General features: G+C 33.3%; 1 pseudogene; it reads left to right on the plus strand.

Annotated features, from left to right (window-relative positions):
- The first annotated feature begins 380 nt into the window (after window positions 1-380).
- Window positions 381-3746, plus strand: LOC124887227 (annotated as a pseudogene).
- The last annotated feature ends 16426 nt before the right edge of the window (window positions 3747-20172 follow it).

The raw sequence follows: 20172 nt of genomic DNA on the forward strand, positions 1-20172 counted from the left end.
ATTAAAACTTGTGTCACCTACAACTCATTTCAAAATTCTTTTGTCACCTGTGGTCCAAACCCCCTTTTTCTTGGTTACTATATATATATATGTGTGTATATATACACATATATATCATTCATTTGTTGATTGTTATTCATATTTGTGTTTAATCTCTACTATTATTTTGTCATTGTATTTGTTGCAGTAGGTGCTTTTAGTTTGCAGTCCTTTTTACTTTTATCTGCCACTAAAAGGTTAGCTGACCTTCTAGTCATTTTATTACTGGAATGTTTGCATATCATCCTTTTGAGTATTTTAATTTATTTATGATTTAAAATTTAATTATAAGTATTAAAAGTTATAAATCAGTTCACAAATCGCCCACTGTCAAGAATTTATTTTTAGAAAACCCTCCCTCTAAAATCTTTTAACAATTACAAATTAATCAAAAACCTTATTTGCATGGACAAATCGATTATCAATTCGACCGATATAGATATATGATTATGATCTGACTAATATATGGACAGATCTATTATTGATCTGATTGATACATGGACAGATCGATTATAGATCCGACAGATATAGACAGATCGATTATTGATCCGACCGATATAGATTGATAGATTATCGATTCGACCGAGATATGGATAGATGTATTATCGATCCGACCGATATTATACATCGACCTCTTTTCTCTGTGTTTTGCCCAACATAGTTAATTTTCATGTTATTGATAGCAACATTGACCTCTTGCGCCTTGCAGCTTTCTGGTCATAATTGGAATACAACGGCATATGGCTCATGCTAGTGTTGCATCTCTTATGAGAACAATGGGATTGGTCTTGGCATCCAAGTCGCCGATGAAATCTCTAATTAGTGACCACATAGAAGAATTTCTTGCTCTTCATGAAAAAGTGAGCTTCTTGGAAGTGTTTCTCAACAACTTTGAGAAAAAACAACACTTCTGGGAAAATGACAGATCTGGAAGTGCAAATAAAAGAACTTGCAACTGTTGTTGAACACATAATTCAACAGAGACTAACGGAAATAGTATTTACAAATGATAAAGTACAGAAAGAACAGATACATGACAGGCTTTGGGATAGCCTAAAACAAGTGGCGGAGGAGTTTGATTGTGTCCAGAAAGAGTCAGCAAAGTTTCAAGATAATGGCAAACAAGCACCAAAGGAATTTTTGGTTCAAGATTCATGTTCAGTAAAACATACTCCATATGTGGAGAACAATATGGTGGGGCGTGATGATCAAAGGAAAAGGATGCTGACAGAATTGACACGGTATGGTGGTTTGTCTGGTGAACTCAAAGTCATTCCAATAGTTGGGATGGGTGGCATCGGTAAAACAACTTTAGCAAAAGAAGTTTACAATGATGCATTTATTCAATTTCATTTTGATGTTCATTCTTGGGCTACTGTATCTCAACAACATGATGTAAAGTAAATCTTGCTGAGCCTTTTGGGTTGTACAAAGGGTGACAAATTTTACATGGACAATGAGGCAGAGCTGGCAGACATTCTACAAAAGAGTTTAAAGGGTAAGAGATATTTAATTGTATTGGATGATATGTGAGATAGTGAAGCATAGTATGCCGTGAGATTGTGCTTTCCAAGTGAAAACAATGGGAGTCTGAATATTGCTAACGACCCGTAACACTGAAGTAGCTTGTTCTGCTGGTACAGGAAATCTTTCTTTGCAGATGGATTTAATGGGTCCGGATGAGAGTTGGAACCTTTTTGAAAGTATTGCATTTTCCAATGAAGTACTACCATCTGAGTTCAAGATTATTGGGAAGCAAATTGTAGACAAATGCCATGGGTTACCATTAAGTATTGCCATGGTTGCTGGGCTTCTCAAATCTGAAAGGAAAATAGAAAATTGGGAAAATGTTGCTAAAAATGTTTAGTCAATCACAAATGATCCTGATAAACAATGTTTGGATGTGTTGGGGTTGAGTTACAATTACTTGACCAGTGATCTAAAAGCTTTGTCTACTGTATTTTGGAATTTTTCCAGAAGACAGAGATTTCAGTGAAGAGATTGGTGAGATTATGGATGGCTGAGGGGTTCCTGAAGTTGGAAAATGATTTGGAAGAAGAGGCCGAGAAGTGTTTGCAAGAGCTTGTCGATCGATGTCTAGTTCTTGTAAGCAAGAAAAGTCTGGATGAAACAAAAATTAGATCATGTAAGGTTCATGATCTAATACATGATCTGTGCTTGAGAGAATTAACTCAAAGCCAAGATGTTTTTGTCTTGAATGACATTCTGCCCTTTAAACAACGGACTGGTTATTGGCTGTGTCATTATGGGGTCCTTCTTAACCCTGGATATCATCATCATTTGATAAGGGGGCAAACAACTGATGACGACAACAATCTCTTGAAACGAACTCGTTCTATTTTCTCCGTTGTTTCCTTTTATCTAGATTTTCCTCTCGAATCAGAGCTTTTTTAGCTCCGTTCACTCAGAATCTTGGACTTTGTTGTATGTTTTGGTACTTTTCCTACAGAGATACTATACCTCATTTGGTTGAGGCACCTTTCAATGTCCGGGTACTTTCACGTACCTCCAGATATTTTGAATTTATGCAATCTGCAAACATTCATAGCTAAATCGGAATGCACTCCATCTTTTCCACAACAAATTTGGGGACTACTACAATTAAGGCATCTCGTAACGGACTCTATTGATTTGCCAAATCCCCCAAGTTTACTTGTCAACGAAGAGAGGTTCTTTGTTATTTCAAACTCTTAGAGTTGTGACCCGAATTTTGCTAGTCCGACACTAAAAGTTTTGTGGTGCGACCCATGTTTGAGATTTTCAATGGGACCCGAAGCTCCAAAACCGAATGACCTTCATATGTTTTGGGCCTAGGACTTTTGTACGCACATACTATATAAGTGCAATTAGTGGGTCGGTTTTGGACATTCAGAAATTACGCCATTCTCCACATTGTACTCCTCTCCTTTCATAGTGAAATTCCTCTGTCTCTGCCGTGGTTTTTCCCGCAATGGTTTCCACGTAAATCTTTGTGTTGTTCTTAGTATTTTTTACTTTTGGTTTGCTTATTCTGTCCGAATCATAGCACAAACATACATACTATTTCTGGAATGTATCCACGTTGTTGCACAGAAGAGGTTATGTCAGGGATTTCGAATGTTAAAAAGTTAGGAATATGTGGAAATGAAGATGATTATGTATTTTTTCAAGAATCTAGATTTTTCAACAATTTCTTCCATCTTCATCAACTTGAAACATTGAGTTTTAAAGTCAATCGTTATTTGATTCGGGACGAGAATTCACTCTTGAACATTCCAAGTGCAAAATCTTTTCCAGCCACACTCAAGAAGTTAAAGTTGATCGAAACTGGTCTAAGTTGGGAGGACTTAAACATCATAGGTGAATTGCGTAACCTCGAGGTGCTGAAGCTGAAATATGATGCTTGTCGTGGTGATGAATGGCATCCAATTGAAGAGGGATTTGCTTGGTTGAAAGTTTTGCAACTTGTCCGGGATAGACTCAAGTACTGGAAAGCAACAAGTGACAACTTCCCTATCCTTGAGTGACTCATGATTACATCTTGCTCTGATTTGGACGAGTTACCTGTTGAGTTTGCAGAAATCAACTCACTACGGCTAATTGAGTTAAAATGGTGTGATCCCAAACTCGATAACTCTGCTGCACAAATTCAACAAGAACAAGAAGACCTCAGGAACAAACCAGTGGATGTTCATATCGTAAAAAAATCCAAGTATAAAAATTATATTCAAGAATGAACTTCCTATAACTGTTTATAGATTTTAAGCATATGCTTACTGAGGTTACAGTTATTTTCATTTCCACATAGTTATACTTGTTCTACTACAGATAATATCCTTTGCTTGCTTCTTTTTTTCTTTTACTATTCTATTATTTATTCATGCACATTACATTTGGATGACTGGATGCTTCTTTCTTATTGTGTAAACAAAAAATTATGGCATAACACATAAAAAGACACTCAAACTTGACATCAACTGACAAGTAAACACTCAAATTTGGAGTATGCACATCTAGACAAATCAACTTGTCTCCACTATGTCAGTTGAACACTTCAGCTTACAAAATGATCACTAGGCACTTCCAAAATTTATGTGCCACGTCAGCATCTGTTTTCCACGACACTATGTGGACAAGGAGTGTGTAATTGTCAATTGGGACTGATTTGAAGCTAAGTGTCTAGATGTGCACTCTCAAAGTGTGTACTTTCCAGCTAAGGCCAAGTTTGAATATGCATACTTTCAAGATTAAACAACATATGCAGTGCGATCCCATAAGTGGAGTGTGGGGAGGGTGAGACGTAAGCAGACCTTACCCTACCTTTGTGTTAGAGAAACTGTCTTCGAAGGAGAGTGATTTCTCTAAATCGTCAGAAATGGGGAGTAGATTTGCCAACTACCTCATTTTTGAGTTTCTATATTGTTATTGATGCAACTATTGGGTATTACTATTCTGCATATGTACATAATTTCTCTAAGGGTTTCACGTGTGTACGTGCACAAAAACTAGTATATATATACATATGCATGTAATTCGAGTTAAAAGATTTGGTTTTGCTGAACACACTATGACTCTGCATCTGGATGCTTGTGACTTGTCAATCTACTGCTGACGTTTTATGTTTCTTTGCTGGAGAGCTAATGAAAGCTGACAGTGGCAGAGCCACATACATTTCAGGGGTTCATCTGAACCCCCTTCGTCGTAAAATTATACTATTTTTATATGGTCAAAAATATTTTTATGTATATATAATAGATGTTGAACCCTCTTCGACTAATTCGTATATTTACTTTTGAACCCCCTAAGTGAAAATTCTAGCTCCGCCACTGAAAGCTGAAGTAATGTTAATTCAGACTGACTATTTGCCGAGAAGTTCAGGTTGCAGGCTGCAACTCGCGACTCGCCTACATGAAGTCGGAATCGCTAGTAATTGTTGGTTAGCCATGAGGCGGGCAAAGGCTTGCTTAATCGGATTCGCGGAATTACACCTCTCTATGCTTTTGCCTTTCTTTTTGTATGTTTGCTGATCATGTTATTTATAGCACCTTGGCCTCTTACAACTTGCAGCTTTCATGTCATAAGTGGAATATAATAGTGTTTACCTCTCTTATGAGAACAATGGAGGAATAGCTGTGTGATATTTAAATGGCTTTTGGAGCTACATTACCTTCAAATATGGAGGAACAATTTTATTCATACTTAAGGGATTTATAAGTGCTAATTTCCCTTTTTATTCCAAATGACAACAAACAGAAAATCTTATAAATCCTCATTCAAAGACCACCACCACCACAACAATAACAGTACCATGATCTAATAAGTGGGGTCTGAAAACTGCAGGGTGTACGTAGATCTACCCTCTCCTTGTGAGAGAGCGTGTTTTCCGATAGACCCTCGTTCAAACACCACAATAAGCCTTGAAAACACTAGTGCCTGCTTTTTGCCTAGCTTCTGACGCAACATATTTAAAATACGCAACGCTTTCATAGGGCTGAAGTGTAAAGGATGTTCTTCATCAACAAGTTCTTTTGGTGATTTTATGGTGAAATACCATTTGGTAGTGATGACAATTGAATGGAGAATCTATCATTGTCTCTAGCCATTGTTACCCTATGAATAGAAGAATGCACTCGACCATTTGTTCATGCCTGAATAATACATTTTGCAAAAAATATTCTTTTAGAACGAGTTTCGGTATTATGACATGAAACAGCGATAAGAAAATATGTGTTTTTCAAACTAACGAATGATAGTTTAGGTGTGTTTCTCACACTAATGAGTGATTGTTTAGGTGGATTACTGAGTTTTAGTATGAAACTCACTTGTGTGGTAAAATAGATTTCCTTTGGTTACTAAGCCGAACTTCTGGGATAATATTATCTTCTTCATTACATATCGAACATTGATTCTAGCTTTACCTTTTGCATATCTACAGTCTATTACATGTTCTAGGCCTCTACTTTTTATATCGTTTATTTCTTTATTAATCATCCTTTTTATTACTAGTGGTATACTAGCTTAATCTATTTTATATAAAGTATTATATTGCACCAGCAAAGATTAGGTGTTGAATATTTTTTGTAATTGTTCCATAGCTGATAGTTCTTCTCCATCTTGGGTATGGTATTGACACTTAACTCAATACTTTTAACAAATTAAAGGTACTCTTGGTAATTGAGTCATATTCACGTTATGAGTCAAAAAGATTTGCTTTCCTTTTTTAAAATAACTATATGGTTCCTAGGTTAGAGATTTGTTTTGATCCTCCACCCTTATTTTATTATATCATTATTGACTTATAAGTCCACGAAATATAAGTGGCAGGCAGCTAATATATATAAGAAATTTGTGGTTGGTACAGCAAATTGGCCAAGGTCTTTTTTTAATATATATCTGGGAAGGTCAAGTGTATTTAGATGGTAGTCCTATCTCACGGAGGTAGAGAGACTGTTTTTGAATGACCCTCGCTCAAAAACAATAAATCAAAGTAATTATAAAAAAAACTATAGTGAAAAAAAATTGACAACTAATAAAGAAAGCCGAAGGACATCATAATAAAAATTGTATGATGACAACTGAAACATAATAGAATCTGTTATAAATGTATTTACATTACAGTGGATGTCTATAAAAAATATAGATAGGATCTATCAAGATTCATTTGATATCTATTAGGATATTAAATATCTATCTTTTAGAGAGAAACTAGAAATATTTTTTCCTATAAATAGAGGAATTTTATTTATTGTATAATCAGTTTTATGATCACTCATATCTCAAGAGAAATAAAGAAGTCTTCTCAAACAACTGTTATTCGTTCGCAAGCATGATAATTTGCTTAGCGCAAATAGATTACTTGAGGTAAGTACTTGATTCATGCACTGACGGCTAGTAATTGATAGGGAGCTAACTTTTAAGTGGCAGAATTGAATAAATATGCATTTTGGTATTTTTTTAATGACATTATAATCATATACGTTTATTCGCCACTTTCCCTATTGTCCGCTTCTTTAAGGTATTATATAATTTTCATTCTAGCTGAGCCTCACTTCTTTTGGTACGAATCTGACCATCTACTAATAATGAGGTAAGTTTAAAAAATTTATAATTGATGACAGATTGTTAAGTTTGATCTCGGATAGATATGTGTTATACTAATTGGTATTGATTCAGCAGTTTAATTAAATATTGAGGCTCAAGGATGAGTCTCTTTTTATATTGGCCTATTATGTCATTATTGATTGAGGGTAAGACGTTGGATTCAAGTTTTATCACACCAAGAGGGCAATACATCAAGCTTAAGTCCTGATACATTGATGCACTATAATGATAAGTTGTTAGGTTCAAGTCCCATCGATTTATGTCTAAGACGTCTTTATATGGGTAAGACATTGAGTTTGAATCTCAATGCACCATATTGATCATATTATGATGGCTAAGTCAAAATAATGTATATTTCGTAAAAAATCATGAAACTTATCTCATTAAATATGCTTCATTCTATGAAGTGATTGTGATATGCTCCATTCCATGAAGTGAATGTGGTAGAAATATATGATAAGTCTGAAAGATGATAATTTGCTCCATTCTTGAATTGAATGTAGCAGCAAATATACTTTGAAAGATATGTATGCCTTGATGTGCTCCTGAAGTATCAATATCATGAAAGAGGTTATAAGCTATCAGAATTTGATAGGCTTGAGTCACGATTATATTCCATTCCTGAGAATGAGAAACTTATTAATGCAAACGTGAACTTGATTGTGATGGTATCACAATTCACCTCCAAAAGAGGTAGAATAACTGAAAAGAGTTATTTTGAAATCTTCTTCTAAAGTAGAAAATCTAAAATTTATTCATGTAATAGTAAATCTGAAATTTACTAAAGTTAAAGGTACATGTCATGGTAAACTTGGAGTTTGCTAGAAAAAAAGTTCATAAATTGACATGAAAAATTGTGATATCCCAAAGATATGCATACCGGGTATTGAACATATATTGAAAAATTAAAAAATTCTTCATTACTTTTAATATTGCTTGTTCTTGTGATAAGTTGGTTGGACTAACTAATTTTGGGATTGGATCCCTTAAAATTCGAAAAGTATCAAAGGTGAATTAGGGTCCGTTCACCTATCATGTGATATCTCTAAAAGATGCATCAATAAGATAATCACATGTTCATTTATTGTCAACTTGCAGTTTGACATTCATAAAGTTGTTTGCTCAACAAAATTGAGTTAATAGCATAACTTTCAGATTGTGTAAACAAGACACTTCATCTTGATAATTCTGGTTTGGCATTGAATGCCTTCGATAAATAGCTAAATCATTGCTAATGAGAAGAAAGCTTCATGTGTTGGTCTGAAATATGATGTGTTACATACAATAGCACTTGTATGCATTTGACCAATAAATTATGATTATTTCTTCACTCTTAATTGGTTCAAGGTTAGGTACCAACTATTCCATCTAATAGTTTTGATGTGCGGTATACGATTAATGAATGTTACCATGATGCACAATGCAAAGATGGATTCTTCAAAGAAGATTGAGGGTATATATTAGTTTTCCTAACATAAGGGGAGGATTATAAGCAGCTATGAAATATGTTAGAAATTATCATCAAATCCTCATTCAAAAGATAATTCAAGTCAAATGTCTAATGCACCTCATATTTAAGCTTTAAGTGCTCCTATTTTGTGTCCATGAAGGACAAAGTCTATGCATGCGTAAAGCTTGGTAGACCAATCGGTTCCAAATGAAATTATCCTTGAAAAGGATAAGGAGCAAATAATCATAATAAGAAGGAATGAGCTCTTGAAGATCTTACGACATAACACTTCATGAAACCTTATGAGAGGTTCAGGTACCTAAAAATAAATAAGTGATGAGATCTCAAATTGTTATGTCACATTGTGAACCGATACAAAATTAAATATCATCAATATTTTTGATACAATATTGACGCAATATTGTGAAAGAGAATGAGGATTCAAATTCTACATTTATTTAAGCATGCTGACGTAGAAATATTTATCAAGTGATGTGAAAGGATGCATCTTGTTAAGTATAAAACTTATTTGATTTGCAGTCCAGACACTTGAAGATGTCGCACATGAAATGTTGAATATTGTCACTTGAAAAAATATATATGAAATTTTTTTAAGGATTCAAAATGTTTGAAGCATATAAAAGTTTCTGGAAAATTTATTTATAATCCTTATATTATATAAGCTTATAGCTTAAAAATTATTGAAACTCTTGGAGAGTTTTCAAAAGAAATAGATTATTTGCTGGAATGAGAAATATACCGAATTGAATTGGTTATATATCTTAGTACAATTGGTGTACTAATGTATCTTGTAACTAATACAAGGCCCGATATAGCCTTTAGATCAATTTATTAGAAAGGTATAGTTCTACTCCTACTAGGAGACATTGGAATGAGATCAAACATATGAGCTATCAACTAAGTCATCAACCTTAACCAGAAAGTCTTCAAGCCCTCCATCTTTCGGAAGGCAATTTATTCATATGCTGACTCTTTCAATTTATGGTCTAGCCGGGGATCTTGTCCCGGCCTAGACTGTTAGTTTATAGTAGAGGCTTCATGGATGGGATTTGAGTATTGTATTGTCATTACTTTATTGATATATTTTGATCCTAAGATCAACTTGAATTTGATTATATCTTTTGCACTTGCATTTCATATGAATTATTTTCATGATAGCATGTTATGGGGTCTCTCGGGATGCCCATTGCGGTTAGGGCCTCAGCTTAGGTCGTGACAAGCATGGTATCAAAGCATGGTTCATGGTCTCAGATGTCTACAAAGCAGTATCTAGTAAAGTCTTACTTATAGGTGTGTTGTGCACCACACTTATAATTAGGAGGCCACAGGACATTTAGGAGATGTTTCCTATTCTTTCATAATCTACATTGTGCAATTGTGTTCTCTATATGAAACTCATCCAAATTCCTTCCTTTCTCAAATTTTATAGGCCATGCTTCATTGTCGAGGCGGTGCAAGTTTAAGATTTTAGATTCCTAATGATGTGATTTTTTCTGATTCAGTGATCCATAAAGTCATAAAATAGCACAAGGACTTGATAGGAGTCCATTAGCGCATCAAGTGTATACCCCTATCTATACCAATCATGCATTTAAGCTAGAGGTAATAAGTGTATTCAGTCCCTTTTCAAGAGCTTTGGAGCAGATGTCACACTTAAAGGTAATGATATGTAGAAGAATGTTAGGATAGTATTTTTATCTGAGTGGTAGTATATGTTAAGGTGTTAAAATATATGAGTAGTAAGGTGGTTTCGAAGTTAGTGGTATGAAGTCATAAGATTAGAAGTTAGAGTGAGGGTAACTCTTGAGTGAAGAAGGTAGATGTGGTTGTGTAACCTTTGAGTAGAGGGTGGTATGACTTTTTATGGTAATTGGCTAAATTTGTAGTACGATTTATAGATTTATGGTATTTAGAAGAGGATGTGATTAGTTATGATGATTAGAACTTATTTGATAGAGGTAAAGAATTCATGATGTATTCTTAGTGTAGTAGTAAAATTAATCGTAGGTTGTAACTGAAAAGGGTAGATTGGCTTGTAATTTATAATTTTGCATTCAATTGGTAAATCTAAGAAGGTGTAACTCATTGATGGTTATATAATTTTGAAGGTAGTTAGGATGTATGCATGGGTAAGTAGATATGATATGAGAATAAGTAAAATATTCTAATAGATCGTAATGGGTTGTAGTATAAGAGTAAGGTCAACTATTCTTATTATGTGACTTTACCCCCTCCCTCTTGATTCTCTTTTCTCTAGTAGTTGTAAACTGGTACAGTATGTGAAAAGATATGTAATGAATATTAAGGTGTAGCACTAACGTTTTGAAGAAATTGTACTTGTATGTCGTAGTTAAAAAATAAGAAATTTAGGTTGATTTCTCTATTCGGTGGACTAGTATATTATGCGGGATATTTCATCGGTTGTATATGCTTGGTGCTAGACACTAGGTTTTGACTTTAGATGTAGATTGTGGTGGTAAAATGTTAACTCATGGACAGTGATATGAGAATTCTGAGAGTAATTTAGCAGGCTTGATTTGATGTGTTCCATAGCCTAGGTTGGAAACTTATGGAAAACTTGAGTGGAAAAAATTATGATATATATACATAAGGATTAGTGTTCAAATGATGAATTACAGCTGAGTCACTAGGTGGATAAGAGCGTTGGATTTATAAGAATAAGTTGAACCCCAGGAAGCTTGTTGTTAGATGAGGTCCTAAGTGTATAAGTGTCATCTGTGCTAGTTCATGTTCTTGAATTTCATAATATAAAAAAGGCTAGAAAGTTGCTATCTAGTGTTATTCAGAGCTGAATAGAGATATAGGTAGATGATGTGAGCTCTTGGTCTAGTTTTAAGAACTTTGTTAAGTTGTGATGATATGTAATTAGAGGTGCAATGCTAGTATACTAAGTAGTGAAAAACTGATTGTTATGTGTTAAGAAGGGTGAATGTATTTGCTTATGAGAGTGTGATTTATAGAGTGATGCCTATGGAACCTTACAAAAGTTAAGATTAGTATCCCTGAAGGGTAATATCTTCATATTATAGCTATCAGGGGAGTTTGGTGTTCATGTGTATGGTGATAACCCCATTATGCTGAGTGTTGTGCTTGTAAATTTAATGAGACGATATGCCCTCAAGTATAGAATGATGACCTTTGACCTAAGGGGGAGATCATGAACTAAGAAAGATCCTAAATTTTCTCATGATGGTAAGTTTCATGGAAGTGGCATGATAACTCTATTCTTATTCTAGTAAAATTCTCCTACTTCAGATCAAGAAGACATTCTACCAACATCCTATGTATTCAAGTTGTGTATATGCCTAAGGTCCGAGTTCTCTATACAAACTATGTCCATGCTCCAACCTCTGAACTGGAACCATTAACGTCTCTTAGCAATCCAAGCTTCCAAGTATTCTAGCTCTATGTTATGATGGCTCATGATCCATAAATCCATGTCTCATATCATACTTAGCTCTAAGAAACTATGCTCTCTATATGTACCGATTCATTTTATGTCGGGTCTAGCCCAGAGATATTAGGTTTATCAAACTTATGGTCATTCTCAACTCTTAAATTGAGAAGTTATAGCTTTGAGCAGCAATCCTTGTCTTATCCCTTGAATATATGAATTCCGGCTTTATGCTATACAGCTCATGATGTATGCAGTCATGTCTCTCACTGTGCCCAATATGAAGAACTCACGCTACATTATGTTTATTCCTGAACAACCCTCTACGCATGATATAGGTGATTTCTATGAGGTATTTCATGCCTGTTGCACCGTATCTCACTTCCATCCCTAATGTTTGTACTCTAGTCCCTCAATGACCTTCCTTATATTGAAATGATAGTGATAATAGCAGTAGAGTAATGTTTTAGATATAGGTCTGGATGTTCTTTAAGGTTAAAATTTTGTGTGTGGCTACTCGAGTTAAGGTTATAGGTGAAGAGGGGAGAAGGAGATGAACTTTTGTTATGTGAAATAGTTAGGAAGGGGATATGTGGCGAAAATCTTTGTGAGAATGATTGAAGTTGCAGGTTTTTAGTAGGGATATCTATAAAATAGGTGTAGTAAAGATAGGCTTGAATGTTTTGATTGATAGATACACAAACCAATGTGCTATGTGGTTAGTACTCCTCAATTTAAGACCTAAATTTTTTTTTATTATAATGATAAGGTAAAGTAATATTCTTAAAGGAATGTAGAGTATAGGGTCCGATAGCTTAAGCTGACATTTTCTTTTTACTCCGAGTTAGGCTTCAACATGGAAGTACTATGCAATTAGACTTTAGCTCTTGTACTTATGTATTTAGCAAGAGATTTATAAAATTGAGATGTTAAAATGTGGTATTCATAGCTGAAATCATAGTTGAGAAGCATCGCAAAATTTAAAGGCTATTAGACGTATCATTTGAGGTAAAGAATCTTTCTATTCTATTCTCATGTCACACGAGAATCTTAGTTCTAGTCCTGCATCAATCTTAAATCAGGCCGAAGATTCTTAGGAAAATTCATGCCTTATAATGTTATAATCATGTGCCATAGAACACATGTCAAGATCATGTCTATGTCAAGTCTCGTTATCTCATGATTTACTTAGTGATATCGTGAATCTCTTCTTGAATTTTTATGTATGTTTCATTGAGGAAAAATTCCTAATATGAGGTTACATCTTTTATTCCATACTTTTATAGCTTCAACAAGTTTCTACCCATCATTTGAGGATAAATGATTCCAAGGGGGAGCTAATGTAATATCCCACATTTTTGGGATAGAATTTAAATCGTCGTTCCTACGTATATAGACCCGAGTACAATGATTCTATATCAATATAAGTGTGATGATAAACTTCTAAACTGTGGTAACATCTTTGGAGGTCGAGTGAGATCATAAAAATCTCCTAACTCAAAGACGAGTGGAGGATTTTTCTATCGATAAAGTTTTAGTAGACATCCTTACTTGGATCAACTTTCAATGACCATTACTTCTATAATATAAAGAGTTAGGTGGTCTACTATATATAAAATGAAAGATCTTAAGTCTTCTTTACAATGCATCTGGTTTCACTTTAATCTGATATCGGTGTGGAAAGTTATACTCATTTTACTTCATAGTGTCTGTCTGTCAAAAAGGTGAGGACTTGAGTGATAAGATGTCAACTAGGTAACGAGCTATCACCCTAGTCATCATCCTTAACCAAAAAACACCTTAAATTGCTTAGGGAAGGTGATGACTAAATTGATAAGCCATCAACTAGTTGATAAGCTATCAACTAAGTCATCAACCTTAACTAGAAAGTGTCCAAACCCAACTGGAGGTTGATGACTAAGTTGATAAGCCAGTAACTAGTTGATAAGCTATCAACTAAGTCATCAACTGAAAATTTCTGCAATTTTTATTTAGTTTCTTTAGGGATATTTTTATCTTTTCCTCACTTCAACACCTACCCCCACGACTTAAATCACACTTTAAATGTCAATTGCCCATTATATGTCATTTTCTCATCGCTCCTTCTCCTCTCCACTCTCAAGAGAAAAAAGTTAGGGTTTCTTTCAAAAACTCATGCTTTCAAGGCTTAGATTCAAGACATCTCGAATTTTTTTCATCAAAAAGGTATGTAGAACTATCCAAACACTCATGGACGTAAACATGATTACTTTATGGATTTCAAAAATGTATTTATGTATATACGTATGTTATGAATCTTGAGAATTGATTTAAGAACATAGTTTATGAAAACCCTCTCTTTTATGGTTATGGACTTCGAAATTGATTTAGAAGAATGAATTATGAAACCCTTTTTTTTTGTTATGATGAAATTATGTTTTATTATGGGGTTTTCTAAAAGCTTGGGAGTTTGATATTGAGTATGTTATGAATTTTGAAGTGTTTGAACTGCGAACCCCAATTTTATGACAAGAATTATGTGTTTTACAATTGTTGCGGGTTCTCAAATAAATATGCAAATCTTGATTTTTACATGCTCTTTTTATTAAACTATGGACTGGTTCTTATATGATTTTCCAGAGAGCACTTAATATAAAACAAAGAAATATTGATGTTTCTAATGAAACTTATATGGATTATAAAAGAGATGACCACCCTATGTTAAGTCTTCAAAGGAGAGTATTCTTGCATATGATTTCCGGTGCATTTGAAATAAGAACTCTCATGTGTTATGATAAATCTTTTGATGATTATTAATATGGTTTAAATGACAAGGGTTCTGGATATGATACGACTTGTAAGTCTAGGTATGATGGTACCTATTTTGAAATGCCCTTAAGATGAAAGAATTGAATGTTTCAAGAATGAAGCATGATTTTAAGAGGTTAAAATTGAACTTAAAGAGAGTTATATGGTTACTCGAAGAAGGCATTTTAATGAAAGGGCTCATTACCAAAAATTGAGTTTTGCCGACACGGGATTTATGATATGTTATCCTACATGGGAGGATAATTAGAACATCTCACATGGGGAGATTCCTATGGTATACTCACATCGGGGTATATCAGTTTACGTACTCCAATCCTTGCGGCAAACTTGAATTGGGGGCTTGGCGTCCGAGTCAAGGGCGGATTCCATATAGCCCATGAGATTTTTATCAGAAATGTAGGGTGTACCATCTAGCTCAGAAGTAAAGAGTAGAGTCAATGTTTTAAAAGAATGAATTGAAGCTTTTTATATTATGCCAATGTGTTTTTAGATATATTATAATAAATGATTTTCATAATGCTTTCAATTATTTTACATGAAATATACGTTATTTTTTTGGATTGTTCTACATACCAGTATTTTTCAAGTATTGACCCTTATAATACAGGTTTTGAGGTACAGTCCCATGGTCCATCACATCAGTAGAACTTTTAGATACGACAGAGTTGGTGAGCCATCTATCTTTCAGAAGGTAATTTATTCATGTGTTGACTCTTTCAATTTATGGTCCAGCCAAGGGCCTTGTCCCAGCCTAGACAGTTAGTTTTTAGTAGAGGCTTTGTAGGCAAAATTTGAGTATTATATTGTCATTACTTTATTGACATATTTTGATCGTAAGATCAACTTGAATTTCATTATATCTTCCGCACCTGTATTTCATATGAATTATGTTCATGATAGCATGTTATAGGGTCTCTCGAGCCTTCGTGACCCGGGAAGCCCGTTGCGTCCAGGGTCTTGGCTCGGGTCATGACATGATGCTGATGCATAATGCTTGTGTTGGAGAAGAATGGTATCCAAATGTTTGAGGATTTACTCGATTGAAGCTTTTGTTCATTAAAGATAATGATCTCAAGTACTGAAAATCACAGATGATAATTTTTTTGTCCTTGAGCGTCTTGTACTAAAATAACGCAGTAATTTGAAAGAAATACCCATTGAGTTTGCAGATATCCACTCACTAGAACTAATTGAGTTAACACGGTGTTTTCCCGAACTTGGGGAATTTATTGTACGAATTCAACAAGAATAGCAAGACCTCGAAAACAACCCTGTGGATGTTCGTATCTCCAATCCATGTAAGCATGCATATATATATATATATATATATATATATATATCAAAGTTACAATTTGTTTCTCATTTCCACAAGTCAAGTCATGCATAAAAACTTTAGATTTTGTTTTCAAATAGAAATTCCACATAAACAAATTTTATTGAAAAAATAACTACGTAAGTTGAGTGACTTTCTGAATAAAAACATGATAGTTGATTGACTTTTAGAGTAAAGATCAAAGTTGAGTGACTTTATGAAATAAAAATCCATAGTTCAGTGACCATTTGAGTTATTAGCTCGTTCATAATAATAGTCATAGATATTGTACCAAAAAATTGAAAATAATTTTTATTAACTTAAATATACTGACAGTATGAATAAAATAATACTATGTTAAGAAAAGGAAAAATGTCTACAAATTAATTAAACAAAATATTATATTAGTAACGAATAAGTAAGTGAAAATGTAATACATTAATGATAATTTTATAAATATATTACCTAGTGAATGTCTACTTTATTATATATAGTAAATGTCTATTTATGGAAGAGTTAGAAACCTAAGGTTAGTTTTTCCCTATAAATAAAGCGGGTTTTCTTCATTGTAACTCAACCCATCAACAGACCTCTCAAGAGAAATAATAATTATTCTCTCTTCTCTCTATTATTGTTGTTCTTACTTTATATTTTATAATACGTTATCATCACGAGTGTCTAATATTTTATTAAAATTAAGACCACATAAATCTGAATGCCCTTGAGGGTGACGGTGCCATCCATGCATTACATAAATCAAGTGAATGCAATTAAGTATATGTTTTTACAATTCTTTATAAGATATGTATATTGAATAAGTAAAATAAGTTATGAGAAAAAGTGAATGAGGTGGCTATGGCAGGTAAGCATTGAGAATCTTTTGCTTATTCTTGATTTAGTATTTTAATTATTACTTGACAAATTTGGTGCTGGTATGCAGAAGCAATAATTTTGCTTGCTATTCGGCAGAGTGGATCTATTCACTTAGACAGTAAAGTAAAACTGACCATCGGAAGTGGATCTATTTCATCGATTTACTGCAATTACATATAAAGATACTTAAAGAAAAAAAAAAAAAAGAAATCTCTAACTAATGCATTAATATTATTAAAAGGATAAGACATCACGTTTAAGTCTTGGTGTACCAATAATAAGATGTTGAGTTCAAGTGTCATCGATTTATGTCTAAGACACCTTTATATAAATAAGACGTTGAGTTTGAATCTCAATACACCATATTAATGATATAATGATGGCTAAGTCAAAATAATGTGTTTTTGATGAAAAGTTGTGAAACTTGTCCATTGAATATGCTTCATTGCATGAAGTGAATGTGATAGCAATTATTATAGGTCTGAAAGACGATAATTTGCTTCATTCTTGAAGTGAATATGGTAGCAATATATGATAGGTCTGAAAGATGACAATTTACTTCATTCTTGATGTGAATGTCGTAGCAATATATGATATACTTTGAAAGATATGCATGCCTTGATGTGCTCTTGAAGTAGAAATATAATGAAAGAGGTTATAAGCTATTAGAATCTGATTGGCTTAAGGCACGATTATATTCCATTTCTGGAAAATAAGAAGCTTATTAACGCAAACATACACTTGATTGTGATGGTATCACAACTCACCTCTTAAAGAGGCAAAATAATTGAGAAGAGTTATTTTGAAATCTACTTCTGAAGTAGTAAATAAGAAATCTATTCATATTAAAGTAAACCTGAAATTTACTAAAATAAAAAAATACATGTCATGGTAAACTTGGAGTTTGCTAGAATAAAAGTTCATAAATTGACATGAACGATTGCAACATCCAAAAATGTGCATACTGAATATTAAATATATATTGAAGAATTAGAAAATTTTTCATGAACTTTTAATGTTGTGTGTTCCCATGATAAGTTGGTTGGGCCAACTAATATTGGAATTAGATCCCTGAAAATCTGAAAAAGTATAAAAGGTGAATATGGACTCGTTCACCAGTCATGTGATATATATATATATATATATATATTAAGATGCATCAATATAAAATAATCACATGTACATTTTTTGTCAACCTACAGTTGACATTAATAGATTTGCTTGCTCAATATAAATTGAGTTAAGAGCATAATTTTCAGATTGTGTAATCAAGACAATTCATCTTGATAATGTTGATTTGGAATAGAATGTCTTTGATAAATAGATGAATCATTTTTAATGAGAACAAAAGTTTCATGTGTTGGTTTGAAATATTATATGCAAAAGTACTTTTATGCATCAAATCAATAAATTATGATTAATTTCCTCTCAAAGTTGGTTCTGAGTCAGGAACCACACATTGTCCATCTAATAATTTTGATGTGCGGTATACGATTAATAAATATACCATAATGCACAAAGATGGATTCCTCAAAGAATATGGAGGATATATGTTAGTTTTCCTAACATAAGGGGGGAGATTATAAACAGTTATGAAATATGTTAGGAATTATCATCAAATCCTTATCAAAAAATAATTCAAGTTAAATGCCGAAAGCATCTCATATTTAAGTTGCAAGTGCTCCTATTTTGTGTTCCTAAAGGATAAAGTCTATGCATGTGTGAAGCGTGGTAGACCAATCGATTTCAAATGAAATAATCTTAAAAAGGATAAGAAGAAAATAATCATAATAAGAAGGCAATGTGCTCTTGAAGAGCCTACTACATAACACTTCATGAAACCTTATGAGAGGTTTAGGTACTTGAAAGTAATGAAAAGATGAGATCTCAAAATGTTATGTCACACTGTGAATCTATATGAAATTAAATATCATCAATATATTTGATACAATATTGTGAAAGATAACAAGGATCTGAATTCTACGTTTATTTAAGCATGCTGACGTAGAAACATATATCAAGTGATGTGAAAGGATGCATCTTGGTAAGTATAAAACTTATTTGATTTGCAGTCCAGACACTTAAAGATGTCGCACATGAAATGTTGAATATTGTCACTTGAAAAAATATATATGGAAATTTTTTAAGGATTCAAAATGTTTGAACCATATAAAAGTTTCTGGGAAACTTTTTTATAATCCTTATATTATATAATCTTATAGCTTAAAAATTATTGAAACTCTTGGAGAGTTTCAAAAGCAATAGATTATTTGCTGGAATGAGAAATATACCGAGTTGAATTGGTTATATATCTTAGTGCAATTAGTGTACTAATGTATCTTGTAACTGCTACAAGACCCGATATAGCCTTTCAATCAATTTATTAGCAAGGTATAGTTCTAGTCCTACTAGGAGACATCAGAATGAGATCAAATATATGATCTTATTTTAGTCAAATGATTGTAGTCCTGATCTTGTTGGTTATGCTGTTGCTGAGTACTTATTTGACTCGTATAAAGCTCAATCTCAAATAAGTGATGTGGTTATATGTGGGGTTACTGTCATATCTTGGTGATATACAAAGCAGTCTATCCTAGTCATTTCATCGAACCATGCTGAGATAATATCTATTTATGAAGCAAACCGAGAATGTGTGTGGTTGAGGTCCATAATACATCTCATTCAAGAAAAATGTGGTTTGAAATGTGACAAAGTACCCATGATTCTATATGAAAATAATGCAACATGCATGACACAACTTAAGGGAGGATTCATAAAAGGAGATAGAACAAAGCACACTTCATCAGAGTTTTTCTATACACATGAGCTATAGAAAAAATGGTGATATTAATGTGCAACAGATTTGTTCAAGTGACAATGTGGTTGCTTTATTCACCCAGTCTCCACCAATTGCAACTTCCAATAAGATGGTGCACAAGATCGGAATGCAAAGGTTCAAGGATGTTCTAATTAGGGGGTGTTAATATGCATTATACTTTTTTCCCTTACGTAGTTTTGTCCCACTGAGTTTTCCTTGTAAGATTTTTAATGACGCAACCTATATGCGTATTATTAGAGATATGTACTCTTTTTCCTTCACTAAATTTTTTTTTTCCACTAAATTTTTTCTAGTAAAATTTTAATGAGACACAT

The sequence above is a fragment of the Capsicum annuum genome, chromosome 9 (assembly GCF_002878395.1).
Source record: "Capsicum annuum cultivar UCD-10X-F1 chromosome 9, UCD10Xv1.1, whole genome shotgun sequence".
NCBI lineage: Eukaryota > Viridiplantae > Streptophyta > Magnoliopsida > Solanales > Solanaceae > Capsicum > Capsicum annuum.